The sequence below is a fragment of the Salvelinus alpinus genome, chromosome 20 (genome assembly GCF_045679555.1).
Source record: "Salvelinus alpinus chromosome 20, SLU_Salpinus.1, whole genome shotgun sequence".
Lineage (NCBI taxonomy): Eukaryota > Metazoa > Chordata > Actinopteri > Salmoniformes > Salmonidae > Salvelinus > Salvelinus alpinus.
Genome location: NC_092105.1, coordinates 3,161,395 through 3,189,189, shown reverse-complemented (window position 1 = coordinate 3,189,189; position 27,795 = coordinate 3,161,395). Strand labels below are relative to the sequence as shown.

General features: G+C 44.7%; 1 long non-coding RNA gene across 1 annotated transcript in view; it reads right to left on the bottom strand.

Annotated features, from left to right (window-relative positions):
* Positions 1–27,795, bottom strand: part of LOC139546208 (uncharacterized) — a 56,197-nt gene that overhangs the window by 13,217 nt on the left and 15,185 nt on the right. Inside the window, exon 2 of the long non-coding RNA XR_011669178.1 lies at positions 6,823–6,905. This is a non-coding gene — a long non-coding RNA (uncharacterized lncRNA). The remainder of the gene's footprint in view (positions 1–6,822; positions 6,906–27,795) is intronic.

The window sequence follows — 27,795 nt, the reverse complement described above, 5'->3', positions numbered from 1 at the left end:
CAGTACATTACTGGGGCTAAGCTGCCTTGCCATCCAGGACCTCTACACCAGGCGGTGTCAGAGGAAGGCCCTAAAAATTGCCAAAGACCCCAGCCATAGACTGTTCTCTCTACTACCACATGGCATGCAGTACCGTAGTGCCAAGTCTAGGACAAAAAGGCTTCTCAACAGTTTTTACCCCCAAGCCATAAGACTTCTGAACAGGTAATCAAATGGCTACCCGGACTTTTTGCATTGTGTGCCCCCCCCCATCCCCTCTTATACGCTGTTGCTACTCTCTGTTTATCATATATGCGAGTCACTATAACTATACATTCACGTACATACTACCTCAATTGGCCCGACCAACCAGTGCTCCCGCACATTGGCTAACCGGGCTATCTGCATTGTGTCCCGCCGCCCTGTCTATTCGCTCTTGAAGATGCTTCTTTGAAGATAGGCTAGCCAGCCGTATCGATGGTTCCCCTACTGGGGTGATGAGAGTAGCATAATACGATGGTTTGAGCCGAGTAACAGGATGGGCCTACTTAAATTTGCTTTCGAAGATACTTTACTTAGGACAGCTAATCAGCCATACCAGTGATTGTCCGGGAGGTGACTGACTGACTGACTGACTGACTATCTTCACCTCGTGTTGAGATTCAAACCATTTTAAAACATGCAGCTGCTGTTTCACACTTTTCTGGTCTAATGTCTTTTTTTCTTAAGCCATCATTTATACCTTTTGGACACAAGAGGCGATTCCAGCAGGCTAACACACTGTTTGACCTCACTTCGGGGCGGTGACTAATCAAGGTGCAAAGTTATGGAAAACAATTATCATAGCTTATCACATCACATCCCTTTCTAAACAAAAATATTCATAATTTTCATATTACATGCACAACGCATAGTATGGAAACTTCATATATGACTCGATTCAGTAAACTAAGCGTATGTCGCAAGTCACGACTTCACACGAGAGCTGTTTCAACGTAAAAATAAGTTCTCAAAATGCGTTTTGGCAGAAATACCTTCTCGAACTTGTGAACTTTCATGTGCCTTAATATGAAACTAGTATGCCATCTGTAAATACGAATACATTTTAATTACGAGCCTAGTTGGTTTAGCCACAGAAAAAGTGAGCAAACTTCACGCTAGCCATGATTGGCTGAGATAATGAGTGGGCTGGACATGCCGAGATATGAGTTTGGATTGGTCAGCCATTTATATTTTACCTTTATATAACCAGGTAGGCAAGTTGAGAACAAGTTCTCATTTACAATTGCAACCTGGCCAAGATAAAGCAAAGCAGTTCAACACATACAACAGAGTTACACATGGAGTAAAACAAACATACAGTCAATAATACAGTAGAAAAATAAGTCTATATACAATGTGAGCAAATGAGGTGAGATAAGGGAGGTAAAGGCAAAAAAAGGCCATGGTGGCGAGGTAAATACAATATAGCAAGTAAAACACTGGAATGGTAGATTTGCAGTGGAAGAATGTGCAAAGTAGAGATATAAATAATGGGGTGCAAAGGAGCAAAATAAATAAATACAGCAGGGGAAGAGGTAGTTGTTTGGGCTAAATTATAGATGGGCTATGTACAGGTGCAGTAATCTGTGAGCTGCTCTGACAGCTGGTGCTTAAAGTTAGTGAGGGGAGATAAGTGTTTCCAGTTTCAGAGATTTTTGCAGTTCGTTCCAGTCATTGGCAGCAGAGAACTGGAAGGAGAGGCGGCCAAAGGAGGAATTGGCTTTGGGGGTGACCAGAGAGATATACCTGCTGGAGCGCGCGCTACAGGTGGGTGCTGCTATGGTGACCAGCGAGCTGAGATAAGGGGGGACTTTACCTAGCAGGGTCTTGTAGATGACCTGGAGCCAGTGGGTTTGGCGACGAGTATGAAGCGAGGGCCAGCCAACGAGAGTGTACAGGCCGCAGCGGTGGGTAGTATATGGGGCTTTGGTGACGAAACGGATGGCACTGTGATAGACTGCATCCAATTTGTTGAGTAGGGTATTGGAGGCTATTTTGTAAATTACATCGCCGAAGTCGAGAATCGGTAGGATGGTCAGTTTTACAAGGGTATGTTTGGCAGCATGAGTGAAGGATGCTTTGTTGCGAAATAGGAAACCAATTCTAGATTTAACTTTGTATTGGAGATGTTTGATGTGAGTCTGGAGAGTTTACAGTCTAACCAAACAACTAGGTATTTGTAGTTGTCCACATATTCTAAGTCAGAACCGTCCAGAGTAGTGACGCTGGACGGGCGGGCAGGTGCGGACAGCGATCGGTTGAAGGGCACGCATTTAGTTGTACTTGTATTTAAGAGCAGTTGGAGGCCACGGAAGGAGAGTTGTACGGCATTGAAGCTCGTCTGGAGGTTAATTACACAGTGTCCAAAGGGCCAGAAGTATACAGAATGGTGTCGTCTGCGTAGAGGTGGATCAGAGAATCACCAGCAGCAAGAGCGACAACATTGATGTATACAGAGAAAAGAGACGGCCCGAGAATTGAACCCTGTCGCTCCCCAGAGACTGCCAGAGGTCCAGACAACAGGCCCTCCGATTTGACACACTATCTGAGAAGTAGTTGGTGAACCAGGCGAGGTAATCATTTCAGAAACTAAGGCTGTTGAGTCTGCCGATAAGAATGTGGTGATTGACAGAGTCGAAAGCCTTGGCCAGGTCGATGAAGACGGCAGCACAATATTGTCTTTTATTGATGGCGGTTATGATATCGTTTAGGACCTTGAGCGTGGCTGAGATGCATCCATGACCAGCTCGGAAACCAGATTGCATAGCGGAGAAGGTACGGTGGATTTCGAAATGATCGGTGATCTGTTTGTTAACTTGGCTTTCGAAGACCTTAGAAAGGCAGGTTACGATAGATATAGATCTGTAGCAGTTTGGGTCTAGAGTGTCTCCCCCTTTGAAGAGGGAGATGACCGCGGCAGCTTCCAATCTTTGAGGATCTCAGATGATACGAAAGAGAAGTTGAACAGGCTAGTAATAGGGGTTGCAACAATTTTGGCGGATAATTTTAGGAAGAGAGGGTCCAGATTGTCTAGCCCGGCTGATTTGTAGGGGTCCAGATTTTGCAGCTCTTTCATAACATCAGCTATCTGGATTTGGGTGAAGGAGAAATGGGGGAGGCGTGGGCAAGTTGCAGTGAGGGGTGCAGGGCTGTTGACCGGGGTAGGGGTAGCCAGGTGGAAAGCATGGCCAGCCGTAGAAAAATGCTTATTGAAATTCTCAATTTTCGCAAATTTATCGGTGGTGACAGTGGTTCCTAACCTCAGTGCAGTAGGCAGCTGGGAGGAGGCCCCTGATGGCATCAAACCATATTGTGAAATTAAATATATGTTTAAATGCACATATATCATAGCACTAGGCTATACATCAGTCAGTAGAATGGTAGTTCATTTCAAAAACCCTGCATCTAAAGCAGTTGCAGGGATTGCCAACTCCGCTCATTCAGGGCCCTACGTTGACATTACGTAACTCCACCCATTCAGGGCCCTATGGTGACATTACGTAACTCCACCCATTCAGGGCCCTACGGTGACATTACGTAACTCCACCCATTCAGGGCCCTACGGTGACATTACGTAACTCCACCCATTCAGGGCTCTACATTAAGTTTAACATTTTAGCAGCACACAAATACATTAAGGAATACAATGACATATTTTAGGTAATTAGGAATAAGAATTGTCTGCAATTACAAAATATACTTATCAAAAATATAAACGCAACATGTAAAGTGTTGGTCCCATGTTTCATGAGCTGAAATAAAAGATTCCAGAAATGTTCCATACGCATAAAAAGCTTATTTCTCTCAGATTTTGTGCACAAATTTGTTTACGTCCCTGTTAGTGAGCATTTCTCCTTTGCCAAGATAATCCATCCACCTGACAGATGTGGCATATCAAGAAGCTGATTAAACGGCATGACCATTACACAGGTGCACCTTGTGCTGGCAACAATAAAAAGGCAACTCTAAAATGTGCAGTTCTGCCCACAACACAATGCCATAGATGTCTGAAAATTGAGGGAGTGTGCAATTGGCATGTTGACTGCAGGAATGTCCACGAGGGCTATTGCCAGAGATTTTAATGTTAATTTCTCTACCATAAGCCACATGCAGTGCGACATCTCCTTCGCATAGAGTTGATCAGGCTGCTGATTGTGGCCTGTTATTTGTTGTCCCACTCTTCAATGGCTGTGTGAAGTTCCTGGATTTTGTCGGGAACTGGAACTCACTGTCGTACACATCAATCCAGAGCATCCCAAACATGCTCAATGGGTGACATGTCTGAGTATACAGGCCATGGAAGAACTAGGACATTTTCAACTTCCAGGAATTGTGTACAGATCCTTGGGACATGGGGCCTTGCATTATCCAGTCATGTGAAATCCATAGATTAGGGCCTAATTAATTTATTTGAATTGACTGATTTCCTTATATGAACTGTAACTCAGTAAAATCATTGAAATTGTTGCATGTTGCATTGAGATAGCCTATATTGGGCCTATATTAGTCTTGCGTAGCCATACCTCGAGATCACGGTGTCGTCACGTCTCCATGGAGGTCTGGAGAATGTAGTATTAGCTAAAATGGCTAGAAGGGTCCACTGGCTTCTAGCAGCTACATTTTTATTGGATGCTGGGTTGCGCCCGACCGGCTCCATCCCCTTTCCCCGTTAGCCACGGCCACATGACGCACCTATGGGCGGGTGAGTCGGCCGCTACCGAAGGGGACTGGGGGTGTCCGGTGAACTGGGACTTCCCGAAATGGTCTCCCATTTTTAAGCGGCTTGAGTATCGCCCAGTATCCTCGCTCGGCACCGGGAACCCAGTCAACTGCTCTGCGCCCTGGCGCAGGCGGGGGTTTAAGGTCTCCCCAGCCCTCCCGGCGTTTCGGCGACGGCGGCGGGTGAGCACCCGGAGGCCCCCCACATTCCAAGAACCCTCCCCCCACATGCCCGTAGAAGCTATGTGCTGTTCATCACGGTTTTCAGACCAGGTAGGACACATTTTGCATTTGATTGGTGTGACGTGTTGTGAGGCTTCACTGATTTACACCTCGGCGTGGAGGTGGAGGAAAGTTAAGTTCCTTGGCGTACACATCACGGACAAACTGAAATGGTCCACCCACACAGACAGTGTGGTGAAGGCGGCGCAACAGCACCTCCTCAACCTCAGGAGGCTGAAGAAATTTGGCTTGTCACGTAAAACCCTAAACAAACTTTTACAGATGCACCATTGAGAGCATCCTGTCAGGCTGCATCACCGCCTGGTACGGCAACTGCACCGCCCACAACCGCAGGGCTCTCCAGAGGGTGGTGAGGTCTGCACAACGCATCACCGGGGGCAAACTACCTGCCCTCCAGGACACCTACAGCACCCGATGTTACAGGAAGGCCAAAAAGATCATCAAGGACAACAAGCACCCGAGCCACTGTCTGTTCACCCCGCTATCATCCAGAAGGCAAGGTCAGTACAGGTGCATCAAAGCAGGGACCGAGAGACTGAAAAACAGCTTCTATCTCAAGGCCATCAGACTGTTAAACAGCCATCACTAACACAGAGAGGCTGCTGCCAACATACAGATTTGAAATCGTTGGCCACTTTATTAAATGGATCACTAGTCACTTTAATAATGCTACTTTAATAATGTTTACATATCTTGCATTACTCATCTCATATGTATATATACTGTATTTGATTACCATCTATTGCATCTTGCCTATGCCGCTCTGTCATTGCTCATCCATATATTTATATATTCTTATTCCATTCCTTAGATTTGTGTGTATTAGGTAGTTGTGGAATTGTTAGATTACTTTTTAGATATTGCTGCACTGTCAGAACTAGAAGCACAAGCATTTCACTACACTCGCAAAATCATCTTCCAACCATGTGTATGTGACCAATAAACTTTGATTTGGTTAGAGAAGGTTCTGAACGAAGCGTATATGAAGCTTCTCTTCTTTCTGTGCCACCTGACCTCTGACCCCATTTAGTCGACCGATCGATTGTTTGGTCGATATTTGTCGAGCGACAGACTTTTTTAAGTCGAGTGGTTGCACATTTATTACATTCTTTTAATTACATTTGGGGATGTCCAATTGTATTTCTGATTTTCTTAATGAGCTGTGGAGCTTCAGTCATTTTTTCATCACAAACAGCAAGTAAACAAAGTCATTGAGAATGACAATAGTTCCTCAATGTATTTGAAAAATATTTTCAGCTCTGTCCCATTCGATAACCTCAATATAAAAAAGGGAAAAATGTCATCCTCTGAATCAGTGTTAACGTCATCAAATACCGGATTACTTCTTATCCCTAACGCAAATACAAGTGTCTGTCCGGAGCTCACTGGCGTTGGAGACGGAGGGCCCAGAATAGTTAATAATAGCAAGCTTCTGGCCAGACCTAGTTGATACAATGTTTCAAGTTCTTTGCAGACGGGATAGATAACAGTTTAATTTCAATTATAATAACATCTTCGTATCTCAAAATATAGGCGATTTTGTTAAAACACATGGGGTGTGGTGTGTCTGGTCAATTTTTAAACATTTATTTTTCCAATCGATTAATCGAAAGAACAGCCCACTCTAGGTCGACAAAGAGTTTAAAAAATTGGGTCGGGGACAGCCCTAGTGCCCCCTACTGAGGCTACGGGACAGTGAAGAAATCTGTACAACATAGGCCCCCAAAACAGACTAACAGAGAAAGATCATTGGACACATGACCGAGACACTAAGTTTTGTTTTTTTACTGAGTGGAGTGAGATAAAAACATCAGTCTGGCCCTTCACCCCAGACCTCACCTCACTCTTCCAGAGTTCAGACGTCCACCAGGTGAAAAAGCTGGGTGCCCGTGATGTCACTCATCTGTCGCTCGCTCAGTCACCTAGAAAATGAGAGAAAAATCAGTCAGGTTGGTTGGTATTGAGAGGATCTATGGTGTAAATGGATGCCAGTTCTGGTCTAGTAAAGCTAGTTAACATTGTTATCAGGAAGTATTCCAAAAGCATGGACATGTGCATATGTGCTGCCACTTCATTAGGGTTGGGATACAAATGATAACTATCACCCCATTTCAAGACTACCTTGTTAAACTGAGATTCTTCAATCCTTGGTTAATGTACAACTTTATTATTTTAAGTCTGACAATTGTACTTTTAATATTAACCAATCAGGGTTTAGGCCTGGGCATAGTACTACCACAGCAACCACGCTAGTTGTTAATGATCTTGTCAATGCCTTGGATGCTAGAAAGAGCTGTGCTGCCTTGTTCATTGACCTGTCAAAGGGCGTTCAACACTGTTGGTTATTCTGTTTTGCTGAAGAAATGATCAAGAGTAGGCCTGGGATATACAGCCTGTTAATGGTTTCAGAATGATCTCAATGACAGAACTCAGGCCATCTTGATAGATGGGGTTTAATCTGAATGTCTTGAAAATCAAAAAGGTGTTCCTCAGGGTTCACGTTGTATATTAATGACATAGGGAACACTTAATACTTGTAACATTCATCTCTATGCAGATGACACAGTTTTGTGTTCCTGTGCCACCTCAGGGTTAGTGTTAGGGCCGACCCTCAGTGCAGAAGGCCATTCGTGAACTTCAGCATGACTTTGATTCAGTTCAGAAATCACTTACAGATCTTTAGTGTTAAATACAAGTAAAACCAAGCTCCTGCTGTTCTCTAGGTCACGAAATGTTGACCCTGAAGACCTGCAGATTTGTGCTATAAATGGAGCCCAAATTGAGCTTGTTTCCCAATATAAGTACCTGGGTGTCTGGATTGATGACAAGTTGTCCTTCGTCACGCATATAGAATATCTGACTAAGAAGCTAAGATCCAAGATTGTTTTTTTATATCGATATAAATCATGCCATAGTATTAAAAATATGAGAAAGACTGTTCAAACAACATTTCTCCCTGTATTGGATTTCGGTGATATTGTTTGCATGCATGCGGAAACCCATAAATTAAAGTCTACCATTCAGCAATACGTTTTACCACAGGGGACAATTTTAGGACTCATTGTAGTCTGTATAAAATGTGGGATGGACCTCTGTAAGAAGAAATCTGCTTTCTCTTTTATTTATTTACAAAGCAATCTGACAGAAACTCCCTCGATATGTAACATCATTAACTAAGATAAGAATCATAAGTTACCAAACCCATTCACAGGAATGGATGACACTAGAGATCCCTTTTGACCCTAAATTGTGGAACAATCTGCAGAGTTCACTGCAGTTAGATGTGCTGGTGCCACTCAGGAAGTTTACATTATTGATTGAGAACCTCTATGTAGTTGAATGGGATTGCTTTAATTAAATATGTTTATTTTTGCTTATTGTGCTGAATTATATTGTTTTATACACATGTATGTTGTTTTAATATTCTGTTTTTATTGTAATGTGTACAGGGCTCTCTTGTAAAATATTTTTAATCTCAATATGACTCAATATGAGGTTAAATAAGAAATACCCACAAACCCCTTTGCTGCTATAACAGCCTCCACTCTTCTGGGAAGGCTTTCCACTAGATGTTGGAACATTACTGCAAGGACTTGCTTCCATTCAACCACAAGATCATTAGTGAGGTCTGGCACTGATGTTGGGCGATTAGGCCGTGCTCGCAGTCAGTGTTCCAATCCATCCCAAAGGTGTTTGATGGGGTTGAGGCCAGGGCTCTGTGCAGGCCAGTCAAGTTCTTCCTCACCGACCTATGAAAGGGGGAATCGTCATGCTGAAACAGGAAAGGGCCTTCCCCAAACTGCTTTGGCAACAGCTAATGGGGATCCGTAATAAATACAAACTGTTGCCACAAAGTTGGAAGCACAGAATCATCTAGAATGTCATTGTATGCTGTAGCGTTAAGGTTTCCCTTCACTGGAACTAAAGGACCTAGCCCGTAACAATGAAAAACATCCCCAGACCATTATTCCTCCACCAAACTTTACAGTTGGCAGTAGGCAGTCAGGCAGGTAACGTTATCCTGGCATCCACTAAACCCAGATTATTCCGTCGGACTGGCAGATGGTGAAGCGTGATTCAGCACTCCAGAGAACACGTTTCCACTGGTCCAGAGTCCAATGGCGGCGAGCTTTACACCACTCCAGCCGACACTTGTAATTGTGATCTTAGGCTTGTGCGCGGCTGCTCGGCCATGGAAACCGATTTCATGAAACTCCTGACGAACAGTTCATGTGCTGACGTTGCTTCCAGAGGCAGTTTGGAATTTGGTAGTGAGTGTTGCAACCGAGGACAGACGATGTTTACTCACTACGTGCTTCAGCGGTCCTGTTCTGTGAGCTTGTGTGGCCTACCACTTCTTGGCTGAGCCGTTGTTGCTCCTAGACGTTTCCACTTCCCAATAACAGCACTTCCAGTTGAACGGGCAGCTTTAGCAGGGCAGAAACCTGATGAACTGACTTGTTGGAATGGTGGCATCCTATGACGGTGCCAAGTTGAAAATCAGTGAGCTCTTCAGTAAGGGCATTCTACTGCCAATGTTTTTTAGATTGCTTGGCTGTGTACTACATTTTATACACCTGTCAGCAACGGGTGTGGCTGAAATAGCCGAATCTACTAATTTTTTACGTGTGTCCACATGCTTTGTATACATAGTGTAGGTGGACTCAACCCAGCCCCCCTCCTTCAGTCACAACAGACCAGCCCCCCTCCTTCAGTCACAACAGACCAGACTCCGTCTGCTGCAACAGGCACAATAACAGGAGATAACAGGAGGGGGAAGCAGGGTGATTAACTGCTGTGTGTAGTGTACTGTCTATGTAGCGGTATGGAGTGGGCTGAAAGTCTTGTTGGCCTGATTGTGTAGGAGTCTACTCTGCAGCGAACAAACTGAAGTCTCTGACAGTGACATCACAGATCCACTCAGCTTTGAGCAGCATGTGGACAGACTAGTCCTATTCTACTAGACAGAGAACATGCTAAATCAAATTGTAATTGTCACAGGCGCCGAATATAACAGGTGTAGACTTTACAAAAAAATGCTAAATTAAAGAGCCCTTTCCCAACTATGCCGAGTACGGGGAAAAAGTATAACAATAACGAGGCAATATACAAGCGTACCGGTACTGAGTCAATGTGCAGGGGTATAAGGTAGTTGAGGTAATATGTACATGTAGGTAGGGCTGTGAACTGAGTCAATGTGCAGGGGTATAAGGTAGTTGAGGTAATATGTACATATAGGTAGGGCTGTGAAAGTGATTGAATAACCGTGACGGTTATGGATGAAGACCGTCATGAAAATAAAATAATCAAAACCATTTGAATAGGCCTTTTTTATTTAATAACTTGATTTTCATGTAGATCAACTTGATCTAAATAGCGAGAGTGTTTACTAATGGTTATAAACAGTTGTTTTGCTAACTTAGTCTACATCTCCTTCCAACTGTCGTTTGACATTCGAGAAGATAATTCGCTAGATGTGAGGGGGTGTAGAAGCGCTAGTCTATAGGCCAGGGATTATTAAACATTTAGCCTTAAATAAATTCTGTGTTTTCCTGGGAACGAAGCTTATGAAAGCATGCAATAGTTTATCCCCCTCATCAATCTACAAGGTACATCCCTCTCCTGCTGTCCATCCATCAATCTACAAGGTACATCCCTCTCCTGCTGTCCATCCATCTACAAGGTACATCCCTCTCCTGCTGTCCATCCATCCCTCTCCTGCTGTCCATCCATCCATCTACAAGGTACATCCCTCTCCTGCTGTCCATTCATCCATCCAAAAGGTTGCAAGATCGAATCCCTGAGCTGACAAGGTACAAATCTGTAGTTCTGCCCCTGAACAAGGCAGTTAACCCTGCTGTTCCAAGGCCGTCATTGAAAATAAGAATTTGTTCTTAACTGACCTGCCTAGTTAAATAAAGGTTAAATAAAAATTGTTTTTGGGTTATCACTTTACGATGGTTATTTTTCACATCTTTTACTTCACTACTTCACTGTCAACTGTGGTACGTTATATAGACAGGTGTGTGCCTTTCCAAATCATGTCCAATCACGCTTCAAGACTGCTTCGATCACGTGGATTGGGATATGTTCCGCATTGCGTCCAACAACAACATTGACGAATACGCTGATTCGGTGAGCGAGTTCATTAGAAAATGCATCGGCGACATTATACCCACAGCAAGGATTAAAACATTCCCAAACCAGAAACCGTGGATTGATGGCAGCATTCGCGCGAACCACTGCTTTTAACCAGGGCAAGGTGACCGGAAACATGACCGAATACAAACTGTGTAGCTATTCCCTCCGCAAGGCAATCAAACAAGCTAAGTGCCAGTATAGAGACAAAGTAGAGTCGCAATTCAACAGCTGAGACACAAGATGGTAATGGTCTATTTTCATATAGGCCTACTGCAGGTCTGATTATACAGACCGGTAAGGCATAAACAGAGTACATTCTGAGTAGTGCGTGGCAATAGAATTCTACTCCAATGCGTTCTGCCTACAACAAAATCTGTTGCATCGTTTGTTTTGTTGCAGTATGTGGCCTTGAAAGTGGCTAATATTGTGTGTCACAATTGCCACACAAAAAGGGAAACGTTGGATAGGGGGAAGCATTCAGAATTTTGGATGAAAAGCGTGCCCAAATTAAACTAACTGCTACTCAGGCCCAGAAGCTAAGATATGCATATTATTAGTAGATTTGGATAGAAAACACTCTGAAGTTTCTAAAACTGTTTGAATCATGTGTGCGTATAACAGACCTTATTTGGCAGACGAAACCCCGAGGACAAACCGTTCAGATTTTTTTTTTTTTAGGTCACTCTTTTCAATGGGAATCCAGATTTCTAATCAACTTTCTTGCAGTTCCTAATCGCTTCCACTGGATGTCAACAGTATTTAGAAATTAGTTGAGGTTTTTCCTTTGAGAAATGAAGAAGTAGTACTGTTCAGAACGCGGCTAGAGGGGAGTGTAATCTTTGTTAGAGGCTCGCTACACATTGTTTTACTCCGGTATTGAACACAGTATATCCCGTCTTAAATTTTATCAATTATTTACGTAAAAAAAATACCTAAAGTTGTATTAGGAAGTAGTTTTTCTGGATCAAGCGCGCCAAATAAATGGACATCTTGGATATATATCAACGGAATTAATCGAACAAAAGGACCATTTGGTATGTTTATGGGACATATTGGAGTGCCAATAGAAGAAGCTCGTCAAAGGTAAGGCATGAATTATATCTTTATTTCTGCGTTTTGTGTCGCGCCTGGAGGGTTGAAATATGGTCTGTTTGTTTTTGCTGGGGTGCTGTCCTCTGATAATAGCATCGTTTGCTTTCGCCGTAAAGCCTTTTTGAAATCTGACACGTTGGCTGGATTTACAACAAATTTAGCTTTAATTTGGTGTATTGCATGTGTGATTTCATGAAAGTTTAATTTTTATAGTAATTTATTTGAATTTGGCGCTCTGCATCTTCACTGGATGTTGGCCAGTTGGGACTATCCTAGAGAGGTTAACAGGGAAAACTCTATAACAGTGGTCACCAACCTTTTCTGAGTCAAGATCAAGGAGTCAAAATGCAAGTCAAGATCTACCTCAGTTTTTATTAAACATGACTTAAAAAAACATAGGCCTATGCCAAATTAAATAATTAAAAACAGTGCTGTAGCAATGAGGTTTGAGAAGCAAGCTATAGGCCCAATGCATTACCACCGCAACATTTGAGCTAGGCTATATGATCGCACCGGTAATTGATCCGTTGTTGTATTACTTGTGAAACACAGCTGAGTGAACATACATTTAAATAATTTGCTGTTTACTTTTATTTTACTGGGCTGATGCCTGCATCTCAGCGGAGGGAGAGAGGAGCAGACTGAGGGTCCACCTCTCATTTGTGCCTCGTACAAATTCATGTTGTTACTCCCATAAACAGAGAAAGTGAAATATTCCTCAACATTAAAAAAGACCCAATCCCCTAATAATAACGCAAGCCTATAGATACACTTTCCTACTCATTCATTACTGCTGCAGTGCTGGTTGTAGTGCTGAGTGGAAATAGGAAGAATGCGCTTTTTATGGCTTAACACTTTGTATTCTACACTAAGAACTTAAACATGAACTCACTCAACAAAGCAGCAGCACTTTGCTGTATTCATTGACAATCTCTCCCCAGTCATGGTTTTAAACCTATCAACTTCTCTGTAGCTTTTTTTTATGCCCGCTACGTTACTGCAGACACGGTAATCTGAGCCATCCGATTGAACTTCATTGAGGCCTACCGCTGGCCAATCTCATGCTTCTCACTGTGGGCCGCTACGGGGCATTCAGGGGGCTGAGCGGCAGTCTCAGGGCGACAGCACGCAGCTTAGAGGGAACAATGCCATGGACATAACTACATTGTATGATATATACAGTAAATAGCAAAGGGATATAGGAGATTGACTTTATTAAGTCATTTAGACACCTTTTGTAAAATAGTCAACAAGCTGTTCGGTCGTCAATCAAAGAACATTAAATAGCCTATGTGCCCGACTCCGTGGCTGGCTATAGGCCTACGAAACACGCAAAATAAGAATAAATGAATGTGCCAACAAAACAATAAGGAAGTGGATTTCAACTCGTTACCACTTACATGGACATGTAAATCACTCACAGGAGATGAAGAAGCATCTCCCTCCTCCATGAAAATACATTTGACCGCAGTCAACCAAACTCTGCTCCAACTAGTGACAGTACTACATACAGAACCTGGTCCAACTAGTGACAGTACTACATACAGAACCTGCTCCAACTAGTGACAGTACTACATACAGAACCTGCTCCAACTAGTGACAGTACTACATACAGAACCTGCTCCAACTAGTGACAGTACTACATACAGAACCTGCTACAACTAGTGACAGTACTACATACAGAACCTGCTCCAACTAGTGACAGTACTACATACAGATATTACTTCCATGATGAATGGGAAGGAATTGGTTTCTGAGTCATTGTAAGCAGAATGTAATTTAGAGATAAGATGAATAGACCAGTTCTGCCCCCAAGGGACTCCATATGCACACAAAGCAGAATGGAGTTGAAGTTACATTATTTCTGGAGGTCTTGAAATGCACAGAAATAGTACCCTTCAGTGATATGAGATAGTATGAATCCCTCTGTCAGAACATTAATGAAAAGAGCCACCTAGGTGGAGAGCATGGTTGTGAAATAAAATAATCAAATCGTATTTGTCACATGTGCCAAATACAACAGGTATAGACCTCAGTGAAAAGCTTACTTACAAGCCCTTAAACAATGCAGTTAGCTTCTTATTGCTGCATGGGGCAGTATTGAGTAGCTTGGATGAAAAGGTCCCAGAGGTCCCAGAGTAAACTGCCTGCTCCTCAGTCCCAGTTGCTAATATATGCATATTATTAGTAGTATTTGATAGAAAACACTCTGAAGTTTCTAAAACTGTTTGAATGATGTCTGTGAGTATAACAGAACTCATATGGCAGGCAAAAACCTGAGAAAAAAATCCAACCAGGAAGTGGGAAATCTGAGGTTTGTAGGTTTTCAACTCATCGCCTATCGAATACACAGTGGGATATGGGTCAGTTTGCCCTTCCTACGGCTTCCACTAGATGTCAACAGTCTTTAGAACCTTGTCTGATGCTTCTACTGTGAAGTGGGGCCGAAGGAGAGGGGAATGAGTAAGGTCTGCCATGAGCTGACCATGCGCGTTCATGTGAGAGCGAGCTTTGTTCCATCGCACTTCTGAAGACAATGGAATTCTCCGGTTGGAACATTATTGAAGATTTATGTTAAAAACAGCCTAAAGATTGATTCAATACATCGTTTGACATGTTTCTACTGACTGTTACGGAACTTTTTGACATTTCATCTGCTTTTAGTGAACGCGCTTCGTGACTTTGGATTTGTTTACCAAACGCTTACCAAATGTTTACCAAACCAAAACCACTTTGTCAAAATTAGAAATGTGTAATATCTGAAAATGTAGCTAGCTAAACTATCTTACCAGTATACATCATGGTTGATGTGTCTCCTGTCTGGTGCCATGCATGGTTGCCCTTAGTTTGAAGATGTACTCCAGACTGGTGTGTTCTCCATCTCCTTAACTATCATACTTCAATGCCACTGATTTCAAAACGTGGTCCTCCAGAAAGTGGAGAGCAGCCAGCTAACGTCAACTAACTAACAGGTTTATGCCGTTTTACTACACAAAAAAATTATTAAAAGCCGCATGTGACACGATTACCTAGACATACTGACCAGCTCAAATAGACAGGCGCGTGCTATATGGCAGACCAATCCAAACTCATCTCTTGGCATGTCCAACCCTCTCATTATCTCAGCCAATCATGGCTAGCGGGACAGTTGCTCACTTAATTTAACAAATGTATTTGTATTTACAGATGGCATATAAGTTTGATATTAAGGCACATGAAAGTGCACATGTTCGAGAAGGCATTTCTGCCAAAAAAGTATTTAATGGCGTTCAAACAGCTCTCTTGTGAAGTCGTGACTTGCGACATACACCTAGTTTCGTGAATCAGGTCACAAATATGCCGCAGAATTTTCCAGCCTACGTGACTCTTGCATTTCGTAACCCGACCGGGAGACGAAGGTAGGAAACCAAACCGTCAGGAGTGACAAAAGCAGACAACTATTTGGTGCGCTGAGTGAGAGGGACCTGCCAATATCCCTTCAGCAGACTTAACTTGCTAACATACTTAGCAGCGCCAACGCAGTGCACACAATGGATAGGATACAAGCCCGACAGTTTCCAAAAATGTTAAAACCGCATAGACCCATCCGCCTTAGGTACTAATATACAGGGAGAACTCCAGGGACTGTTGCCATGTTGTGCAATGCTGTGCTCAAGCATTAACTCCACCTCACTGCGGAGCTTCACACTAGTTTCAGGATTCACTCGATAGACATGTTTAATTGAGGCAGAGTCCCCAACGTCAATATCCTGCTATAGTACATTTGTCTGAGTTGGCACATCGATGAATAAACCCTGATATTGTTTCACTGCTTTTAGAATGTCGCCTTTTTCCTCCGGAGAAAAGTGTGCAAAAAAAAGAAGAAAAAAGGCTTTCTAGAATCTAAGTTATTCAGCTGTCCCACTGGCACAGGGTATATTGGGCTTTCCTCGTGCTCAACGGCGTCAGCAGTGGCTACAGGCAGAACATCACTACTGGTTTCCACTGACTTCTCCGCCCGATCGTAGTGGGTGAAATACAGTTTCAACATGTTGACAAGAGTTTTTCTTCCTGCGCTCTGGTTTGGCAATGTAATACAGATTACCAATTTATTTCACTACGGCGTAAGGGCCTGAAAAGTGAGCTTGCAACAGTGACCCCAGAACGGGCAACAAACCAGGACACCGAAGTACGGTTTCGGGACTTTAGATCGTACTAAACTTTCCGTTTGCGCCTTCTCCAGATTCTCACAGGCGCGGTGCAATCTGTATCGTGAAGCACTAACGTACCCCAAGAGATTTGTTTAAGGTGTTGCCCTGCAACAACCTCTCTCGCAGCAAGCGCAAAGGACTTGTGACATGATGTCCAAACAAGCTCATTTGGACTAACAGAGATTCCTGAACAACCTACCGCGCTGCAAAAGGCACAAGATGGACTGGAATGAACGGGTCTTTCTCAATCAGTTTCTCTTCACCATCATGTGTGCTGCAATTCAATTCCCTGAAGCCATTCCACTGAGGAAAATAACGGCTCCCAGTATTGTTAAGGCCCTGGCGAAATTATTTTCAACATTTGGGCTTCCACAGGTAATACAATCAGACCAAGGTTTGAATTTCAACAGTTGAGTGTAACCCATTGCCCCTCTAGTACCTACCACCCAAAGTGCTCTTAGGAGATTTCAGACTTTGAAGTCTATGTTGAGAGCTAACTGCTTTGTTTACCACTCTTGGCTTTGGGCAAAGGATTAACACAGTTCACCAGAACCCTGCTGAAATGTTTCTAAAAAGCAGGAATAGGCTGCAATCGGTACATCTTGAATGGTTTACCCATCCGCTGGCAAATACAACAGGATTTACAGTAAGCCACATCCAATTTGTAAGTCGCTCTGGATAAGAGCGTCTGCTAAATGACTTAAATGTAAATGTAAATCTTGTTTCAGACCAGACCAGAAGAAGTTACGCAAAATGCAGTCATACGTCTTGTCGACCACAAGATGGCCTGCCATACTACCATCGTGAGCCAACCTCAGTATCTCGTCAAAGTGTAACTGGAACGATAAGAGACTCACTGGGCCAATTGCCTTGCCCAAAAGTGGCGCGAGATTGCGATTTCCTCATTAGAACACCACCTCTGTCAAAGTAACCCCCACCCACTTCATAAAACTCCTCCTAGGGATCTCAGCAAAAAGATGGGAGACGGAAACGTCTTTACTCCGTTCTTCAATCAGCTGCTTCCTAGGCATCAAAGTGTCAACAGTAGGAACCCTCACATCCTTCAGTGGTCCTACACACTCGCTTACCTTTGATGTTTTCAAAGGAGAGGTCAACACAGGAGGTTCGCCCACAAACGACTCAGAGATTGACCATGGTGGGATCGCTGACATCCTCCTCAACACTAGAATTGCTCCCGGCGACTTTCTTAGACATAGCACGTGTAACGACACACACTGGGAACACTCTAGGGTAGAGGTCGACCGATTAATCGGAATGGCCAATTAATTCGGTAATTTTAGTAATTTTGGATGCCGATTTAGTCCCCAAAAATGTTATTTACACCTTTATTTAACTAGGCAAGACAGTTAAGAACACATTCTTATTTTCAATGACGGCCTAGGAACGGTGGGTTAACTGCCTTGTTCAGGGGCAGAACGACAGATTTTTACCTTGTCAGCTCAGGGATTCAATCTTGCAACCTTACGGTTAACTAGTCCAACGCTCTAACCACCTGCCTCACGAGGAGCCCGCCTGTTACGCGAATGCAGTAAGAAGCCAAGGTAAGTTGCTAGCTAGCATTAAACTTATCTTATAAAAAACAATCAATCAATCATAATCACTAGTAATAACTACACATGGTTGATGATATTACTAGTTTATCTAGCATGTCCTGCGTTGCATATGATTGATGCAGTGCGCATTTGCGAAAAAGTACTGTCGTTGCTCCAACGTGTACCTAACCAAAAACATCAATGCCTTTCTTAAAATCAATACACAGAAGTATACATTTTTAAACCTACATATTTAGCTAAAAGAAATCCAGGTTAGCAGGCAATATTAACCAGGTGAAATTGTGTCACTTCTCTTGCGTTCATTGCACGCAGAGTCAGGGTATATGCAACAGTTTGGGCCGCCTGGCTCGTTGCGAACTAATTTGCCAGAATTTTACGTAATTATGACATAACATTGAAGGTTGTGCAATGTAACAGGAATATTTAGACTTATGGATGCCACCCGTTAAATAAAATACGGAATGGTTCCGTATTTCACTGAAAGAATAAACTTTTTGTTTTCTAAATGATAGTTTCCGGATTCGACCATATTAATGACCAAAGGCTCGTATTTGTGTGTTTTTATGTTATAATTAAGTCTATGATTTGATATTTGATAGAGCAGTCTGACTGAGCGATGGTAGGCAGCAGCATGCTCGTAAGCATTCATTCAAACAGCACTTTAGTGCGTTTTGCCAGCAGCTCTTCGCAATGCTTCAAGCATTGCGCTGTTTATGACTTCAAGCCTATCAACTCCCGAGATTAGGCTGGTGTAACCGATGTGAACTGGCTAGCTAGTTAGCGGGGTGCGCGCTAATAGCGTTTCAAACGTCACTCGCTCTGAGACTTGGAGTAGTTGTTCCCCTTGCTCTGCATGGGTAACGCTGCTTCGAGGGTGGCTGTTGTCGATGTGTTCCTGGTTCGAGCCCAGGTAGCGGCGAGGAGAGGGATGGAAGCTATACTGTTACACTGGCAATACTAAAGTGCCTATAAGAACATCCAATAGTCAAAGGTATATGAAATACAAATTGTATAGAGAAATAGTCCTATAATTCCTATAATAACTACAACCTAAAACTTCTTACCTGGGAATATTGAAGACTCATGTTAAAAGGAACCACCAGCTTTCATATGTTCTCATGTTCTGAGCAAGGAACTTAAACGTTAGCTTTCTTACATGGCACATATTGCACTTTTACTTTCTTCTCCAACACTTTGTTTTTGCATTATTTAAACCAAATTGAATGTGTTTCATTATTTGAGGCTAAATTCATTTTATTGATGTATTATATTAAGTTAAAATAAGTGTTCATTCAGTATTGCTGTAATTGTCATTATTAATTTTCAAATTAAAATAAATTTAAACAATTATTTAAAAAAAATATTTTTAAAAAAATAAAAAAATCGGCCGATTAATCGGTATCGACTTTTTTGGTCCTCCAATAATCGGTATCGGGGGTTTTGGTCCTCCAATACTTGGTATCTGGGATTTTGGTCCTCCAATAATCGGTATCGGCGTTGAAAAATCATAACCGGTCGACCTCTACTCTAGGGTACTTTTCTGATAACCCATCAGGTTCCTTACAAAAACGACATGATTTGGCACAACCTTCCCTCCAGCCAAATAGTTTCCCAAAATGAATGAGACCACTTCACCAGTAGGCCAGGCATCAGTCCAACGACGACGGAACCAGAAATAAGATAAGGCCAAACCCCCTGCAATATTAAGGGCTGCCCGGTGTCTCGCAGTATCTTCACCGGCTGCACAATTAACAGCATTGCCACTCTGCAGAGACACTAACCCGTCTGAAACAAAGGGTTCATACTAGTGCTCACTGGCGTGGGAAACTGAGTGCCCAGAATATCTTATACAATGTTGCTAGTGCACTAGCACAAGCTTCAGGCTGGACCCAAGTTAATAGTTGAGTCAATGTTTCAAGTTCGTTGCAGACAGGCCATGCGTAGCCAATGTGATTTATAGGATATATATATTTGTTTTTAAATCAGGATATTTTCTACCTGCAGGCTGCAATGTTTTTACTTGTTGGCTATGGAAATAGAAGTTACTTTCTAGGTTTGTGTCATTTAGATATACATTTTGATTTACCAAGTGACAATGATTTTGAGAAATGAATACATTATAAAAGAAATCAAACTGTTCAACGAAAATGTGCATATGAAAACCATAACTGGCACCCAGATCGGTATAAATGGTAAGATAAACTGGTATCCCACATGAGAAAGGTTGCCGACTCCTCGTGTAGCCTATTACCGGCAACTTCAGGAGAGTAATGGCAGAATCTGTGAAAGCCAGCAGGAGCGGGAGGAGAATGGTTGGGTCAGGTTAAGTCGGCGGGAGGAGAATGGTTGGGTCAGGTTAAGTCGGCGGGAGGAGAATGGTTGGGTCAGGTTAAGTCGGCGGGAGGAGAATGGTTGGGTCAGGTTAAGTCGGCGGGAGGAGAATGGTTGGGTCAGGTTAAGTCGGCGGGAGGAGAATGGTTGGGTCAGGTTAAGTCGGCGGGAGGAGAATGGTTGGGTCAGGTTAAGTCGGCGGGAGGAGAATGGTTGGGTCAGGTTAAGTCGGCAGGAGCGGGAGGAGAATGGTTGGGTCAGGTTAAGTCGGCAGGAGCGGGAGGAGAATGGTTGGGTCAGGCTAAGTCGGCAGGAGGAGAATGGTTGGGTCAGGTTAAGTCGGCAGGAGGAGAATGGTTGGGTCAGGTTAAGTCGGCAGGAGGAGAATGGTTGGGTCAGGTTAAGTCGGCAGGAGGAGAATGGTTGGGTCAGGTTAAGTCGGCAGGAGGAGAATGGTTGGGTCAGGTTAAGTCAGCAGGAGGAGAATGGTTGGGTCAGGTTAAGTCAGCAGGAGGAGAATGGTTGGGTCAGGTTAAGTCAGCAGGAGGAGAATGGTTGGGTCAGGTTAAGTCAGCAGGAGCGGGAGGAGAATGGTTGGTTAAGTGTCTTATTTCATCAAAACCGTAAGCTTAAAGCATATCTATATATGGAAAAATACACCTTAAAACATTTTTGACCAATCGATTGGTCGAAAGAACAGACTACTGTCAGTCGACCAAGATTTATTTATTTATATTTATTTTGTATTGTCAGGGACAGTCCTAGTTCAGACACATCTGATTTAGGAGATACACCAGTCCCCACCAGAGACTTAATGTGCTGGAGTGTTCCCAGTCCCCACCAGAGACTTAATGTGCTGGAGTGTTCCCAGTCCCAACCAGAGACTTAATGGGCTGGAGTGTTCCCAGTCCCAACCAGAGACCTAATGGGCTGGAGTGTTCCCAGTCCCAACCAGAGACCTAATGTGCTGGAGTGTTCCCAGTCCCAACCAGAGACCTAATGGGCTGGAGTGTTCCCAGTCCCAACCAGAGACCTAATGTGCTGGAGTGTTCCCAGTCCCAACCAGAGACCTAATGTGCTGGAATTCTCCCACAAGAAGAAATACAATGCGTTCAACTGAAATGCGTCTCCCACATTTAACCCAACCCCTCTGAATCAGGTGCGGGGGGCTGCCTTAAATCGACATCCATGTCTTCAGCGCCCGGGGAACAGTGGGTTATAACTGCCTTGCTCAGGGCCCGGGGAACAGTGGGTTATAACTGCCATGCTCAGGGGCAGAACGTCAGAGATTTACCTTGTCCGCTCGGGGATTCGATCCAGCAACCTTTCCTCACTCATTTTTCTGCTTCAATTTAGGACACAGAGACAATGTGTCCTTTCTCACAGCAGTAATGACGAGATGGGAGGGACGAGGTTTGACGGGAGGGGGGAAAAGGGGAGAGGGAGGGATAAGGGGAGGAAGGGAAGAGGGAGGGACGGGAGGAATGGACAAGGGGGATGAGGGAAGGGACGGAGGGATGGAGGGGCTGAGGGAGGAGGGACGAGGAGAGGATGGACGAGGAAGTAAAATGAGGGATGAGGGAAGGACGGGGGATGAGGGAAGGACGGGGGATGGATGAAGGATGACGGGACAGATAAGGGGAGGGTGGAGGGACGAGGAGGGGATGGAGTTATGAGGGGGGAGGGGAGGGATGAGGGAAGGGAGGGAGGGATAAGGAGGAGGGATGAGGGGAGGGGCTGAGGGAGGGATAAGAGGAGATGGGAGGAATGGACAAGGGGAGGGGCGGAGGGACGAGGAGGGAATGAGGGGAGGGACGGGAGGAGGGGAGAGGGTGGGAGGAAGGACAAGGGGGGGGGGGGGGGGAGGGACGAGGAGGGGGTGAGGGACAGATAAGGGGAAGGAGGGAGGAGCGAGGTGGGGACGGACAGAGGGACGGGGGGAAGGATGAGGGTTGACGGGAGGGGGGGAAGAGGGGGGAGGGAGGGATGAGAGGGATAAAGGAGGGATGAGAGGGGAGGAAGGGAGGGAGGGATGGGGGATGAGGGGAGGGAGGGATGGATGGATGAGGGATAACGGGAGGGGGGAAGAACGGGATGTTTTTGTATTTTTCGATCTGCATTGTTGCGAAGTCAGCATTTCACTGTTAGTCTGCACCTGTTGTTAATGAAGCATGTGTCAAATAACATTTTAATTGAGTGGTTCATTTATGTATTCACTAAATGGCTTATGGGGGAGGGCAGGGCAGCTCAAGAGGACAACACCAGGCTCCAGGCAGAACCTTGTTGCTGATAGAGCTCGGGTCACCCCCAGCATTAGAAACACGCTCAGTACTCTGACCATGGCCTGGTCCCTGCCTTGTCAATACCCTCCAGGGGAATACAATACTGGAGTTTTGCCACGTCACTCACTGGGACTCAATGAGCACATATATTTCCACTCCGATAGTGAGCTAGACGTAGGCCACTTCTAACACACAGATGTAAAACAGGGATATTTGGTTACGGTGCCAGTCACAAAGGAGACCAGTCCCTCTCCTCAGCCAGCCAGGGGAACCTGCTATGCAGGAGAACCAGGCAGGGAAGGGAAGTGAGGCGGAGGGACACAGCAGCAGCGTCTATATTTAGCTCTGCTGCAGCTGCAGGGCCAGACAGACATGTTGGACCGGGCTAATAGAGAACGGACCATGAGGCAGAGGGATGCAGCAGCAGCATCTATATTTAGCTCTGCTGCAGCTGCAGGGCCAGACAGACATGTTGGACCGGGCTAATAGAGAACGGACCATGAGGCAGAGGGATGCAGCAGCAGCATCTATATTTAGCTCTGCTGCAGCTGCAGGGCCAGACAGACATGTTGGACCGGGCTAATAGAGAACGGACCATGAGGCAGAGGGATGCAGCAGCAGCAGAATGAGCGGAGTAACACACACACACTGGGGGTCAGGGAGAACAGACAGATGAGGCCCAGGAGCATAGCTCTGCCTGGAAACTGAAAGTTCTCTCATTGGTCTCCGTCTCAGTCCAAACACACCAACCAGGGTTTCCGTTTGCCGATAATAGCTGGACTTTTGGCTGATATCTTATTTTTTAAACTATCAAACTGGCGCCATAAAATGTTCCATTGCAAAATAATACTTTTTATCCAATACATTTGACCGGTCATGCTTGTCAGTCTTTAGGCTAATTTGCATAATTGTGTGGAATTGCATTGCCACGGGTGTATATTCGCTATGCATTTATCACACGCTCACAGCACAGGAGATGGTTGTGGACTACAAGAAAAGGAGGACTGAGCACGTCCCCCATTCTCATCGACGGGGCTGCAGTGGAAAAGGTTGAGAGCTTCAAGTCCCTTGGTGTCCACGTCAAACTATCATGGTCCAAACATACTAAGACAGTCGTGAAGAGGGCACAACAAAGCCTATACCCCCTCAGGAGACTGAAAAGATTTGGTATGGGTCCTCAGATCCTCCAAAGGATCTACAGCTGCACCATTGAGAGCATCCTGACGGGTTGCATCACTGCCTGGTATGGCAACAGCTCGGCCTCCGACCGCAAAGCACTACAGAAGGTAGTGCGTACGGCCCAGTAATTCACTGGGGCCAAGCTTCCTGCCATCCAGGACCTCTATACCAGGCGGTGTCAGAGGAAGGCCCTAAAAATGGTCAAAAACTCCAGCCACGCTAGTCAAACACTGTTCTCTCTGCTACCGCACGGCTAGGCTTCTTAACAGCTTCTACCCCCAAGCTATAGGACTCCAGATGCTGCACTTGACACATTTATGAAATTGCTTATTCCAGTTACTAATAAGCACGCACCCATTAAGAAACATGACAAAAAAAAATTAAAACACCGTAGATTGATGAGAAATTGAAAAATTGTATGGTTGAGAGGCATGAGGCAAAAGTTATGGCAAATAAGTCTGGCAGCCCAACTGATTGGCAAACGTACTGCAAATGAAGAAGTCATGTGACTAAGCTAAATAAGAAGAAACTGTACTATGAGACAAAGATAAATGATATAAAGAATGACAGTAAAAAGCTTTGGAGCACCTTAAATGACATTTTGGGAGGAAAGGCAAACTCAGCTCAATCATTCATTGAATCAGATGGCTAATTTATTACAAAACCCACTGATATTGGCAACTAATTGAATTACTTTTTCATTGGCAAGATAAACAAACTTAGGGATGACATGACAGCATTAAACACTGACACTACACATCCAAGTATATCTGACCAAATTCTAAAAAGAGACGAATACTTTTGAAATCAGTGTGGAAGAGGGGAAAAAATTGTCTATCAACAATGACAAGCCACCGGGGTCTGACAATCTAGATGGAAAATTCCTGAGGATAATAGCGGACGATGTTTCCACATCTTCAATTTAAACCTACTAGAAAGTGTGCCCCCTCAGGCCTGGAGGGAAGTTAACTTCTCTAGGGTAGGGGGCAGCATTCGGAATTTTGGATGAAATGCATGCCCAAATTAAACTGCCTGCTTCTCGGGCCCAGAAGATATGATATGCATATAACTGGTAGATTTGGATAGAAAACACTAAAGTTTGCAAAACTGTTAAAATAGTGTCTGAGTATAACAGAACTGATTTGACAGGCGAAAACATGAGAAAAATCCCTTCAGGAAGTAGTTTTCTATTTCTATTCAATGCCATTACAGTATCCATTGACTTAGGACTCAAATTGCAGTTCCTATGCCTTCCACTAGATGTCAACAGTCTTTAGAAATTGTTTCAGGCTTGTATCCTGAAAAATTAGGAAGTAAGAGCAGTCTGAATGAGTGGACCCTAAAGTGTCACAGAGCTTTTTCATGCGCGCGACCGAGAGAGTGACTTTCTTGTTTACCTTTTAAATTGACGACGTTATTGTCCGGTTGAAATATGATCGATTATTTAGGCTAAAAACAACCTGAGGATTGAATATAAACATCGTTTGACATGTTTCTATGAACTTTACGGATGCATTTTGGATTTCTTTGTCTGCCTGTTTTGACTGCGTTTGAGCCTGTGGATTACTGAAGAAAACGCGAACAAAACTGAGGTTTTTGGATATAAAGAGACTTTATCGAACAAAAGGAACAATTATTGAGTAAATGAATGTCTGCAGAGTGCAACCACATGAAGATCATCAAAGGTAAGGGATTAATTTTATCTCTATTTCTGACTTGTGTAACTGTTCTACTTGGCTGGTTACTGTAATGATTTGTCTAGTGGGCTATGTTCTCAAATAATCGTACGGTATGCTTTCGCCGTAAGGCATTTTTCATAACAAACCCCTCAGCACTGCTATAACAACAGACCGGCGCTCCATAACAAACCCCTCAGCACTGCTATAACAGACCGGCGCTCCATAACAAACCCCTCAGCACTGCTATAACAACAGACCGGCGCTCCATAACAAACCCCTCAGCACTGCTATAACAACAGACCGGCGCTCCATAACAAACCCCTCAGCACTGCTATAACAACAGCTCCACAACAAACCCCTCAGCACTGCTATAACAACAGACCGGCGCTCCATAACAAACCCCTCAGCACTGCTATAACAGACCGGCGCTCCATAACAAACCCCTCAGCACTGCTATAACAACAGACCGGCGCTCCATAACAAACCCCTCAGCACTGCTATAACAGACCGGCGCTCCATAACAAACCCCTCAGCACTGCTATAACAACAGACCGGCGCTCCATAACAAACCCCTCAGCACTGCTATAACAACAGACCGGCGCTCCATAACAAACCCCTCAGCACTGCTATAACAACAGACCGGCGCTCCATAACAAACCCCTCAGCACTGCTATAACAACAGACCGGCGCTCCATAACAAACCCCTCAGCACTGCTATAACAGACCGGCGCTCCATAACAAACCCCTCAGCACTGCTATAACAACAGACCGGCGCTCCATAACAAACCCCTCAGCACTGCTATAACAACAGACCGGCGCTCCATAACAAACCCCTCAGCACTGCTATAACAACAGACCGGCGCTCCATAACAAACCCCTCAGCACTGCTATAACAACAGACCGGCGCTCCATAACAAACCCCTCAGCACTGCTATAACAACAGACCGGCGCTCCATAACAAACCCCTCAGCACTGCTATAACAACAGACCGGCGCTCCATAACAAACCCCTCAGCACTGCTATAACAGACCGGCGCTCCATAACAAACCCCTCAGCACTGCTATAACAACGGACCGGCGCTCCATAACAAACCCCTCAGCACTGCTATAACAACAGACCGGCGCTCCATAACAAACCCCTCAGCACTGCTATAACAACAGACCGGCGCTCCATAACAAACCCCTCAGCACTGCTATAACAACAGACCGGCGCTCCATAACAAACCCCTCAGCACTGCTATAACAGACCGGCGCTCCATAACAAACCCCTCAGCACTGCTATAACAACAGACCGGCGCTCCATAACAAACCCCTCAGCACTGCTATAACAGACCGGCGCTCCATAACAAACCCCTCAGCACTGCTATAACAACAGACCGGCGCTCCATAACAAACCCCTCAGCACTGCTATAACAGACCGGCGCTCCATAACAAACCCCTCAGCACTGCTATAACAACAGACCGGCGCTCCATAACAAACCCCTCAGCACTGCTATAACAACAGACCGGCGCTCCATAACAAACCCCTCAGCACTGCTATAACAGACCGGCGCTCCATAACAAACCCCTCAGCACTGCTATAACAACAGACCGGCGCTCCATAACAAACCCCTCAGCACTGCTATAACAACAGACCGGCGCTCCATAACAAACCCCTCAGCACTGCTATAACAACAGACCGGCGCTCCATAACAAACCCCTCAGCACTGCTATAACAACAGACCGGCGCTCCATAACAAACCCCTCAGCACTGCTATAACAACAGACCGGCGCTCCATAACAAACCCCTCAGCACTGCTATAACAACAGACCGGCGCTCCATAACAAACCCCTCAGCACTGCTATAACAACAGACCGGCGCTCCATAACAAACCCCTCAGCACTGCTATAACAACAGACCGGCGCTCCATAACAAACCCCTCAGCACTGCTATAACAACAGACCGGGGCTCCATAACAAACCCCTCAGCACTGCTATAACAACAGACCGGCGCTCCATAACAAACCCCTCAGCACTGCTATAACAACAGACCGGCGCTCCATAACAAACCCCTCAGCACTGCTATAACAACAGACCGGCGCTCCATAACAAACCCCTCAGCACTGCTATAACAACAGACCGGGGCTCCATAACAAACCCCTCAGCACTGCTATAACAACAGACCGGCGCTCCATAACAAACCCCTCAGCACTGTTATAACAACAGACCGGCGCTCCATAACAAACCCCTCAGCACTGCTATAACAACAGACCGGACTTTATCTGACTCTTTGTAAACTGGAAACCACACACCCTGAGGCTGCATTCATCGTAGCTGGGGATTTTAACAAGGCTAATCTAAAAACA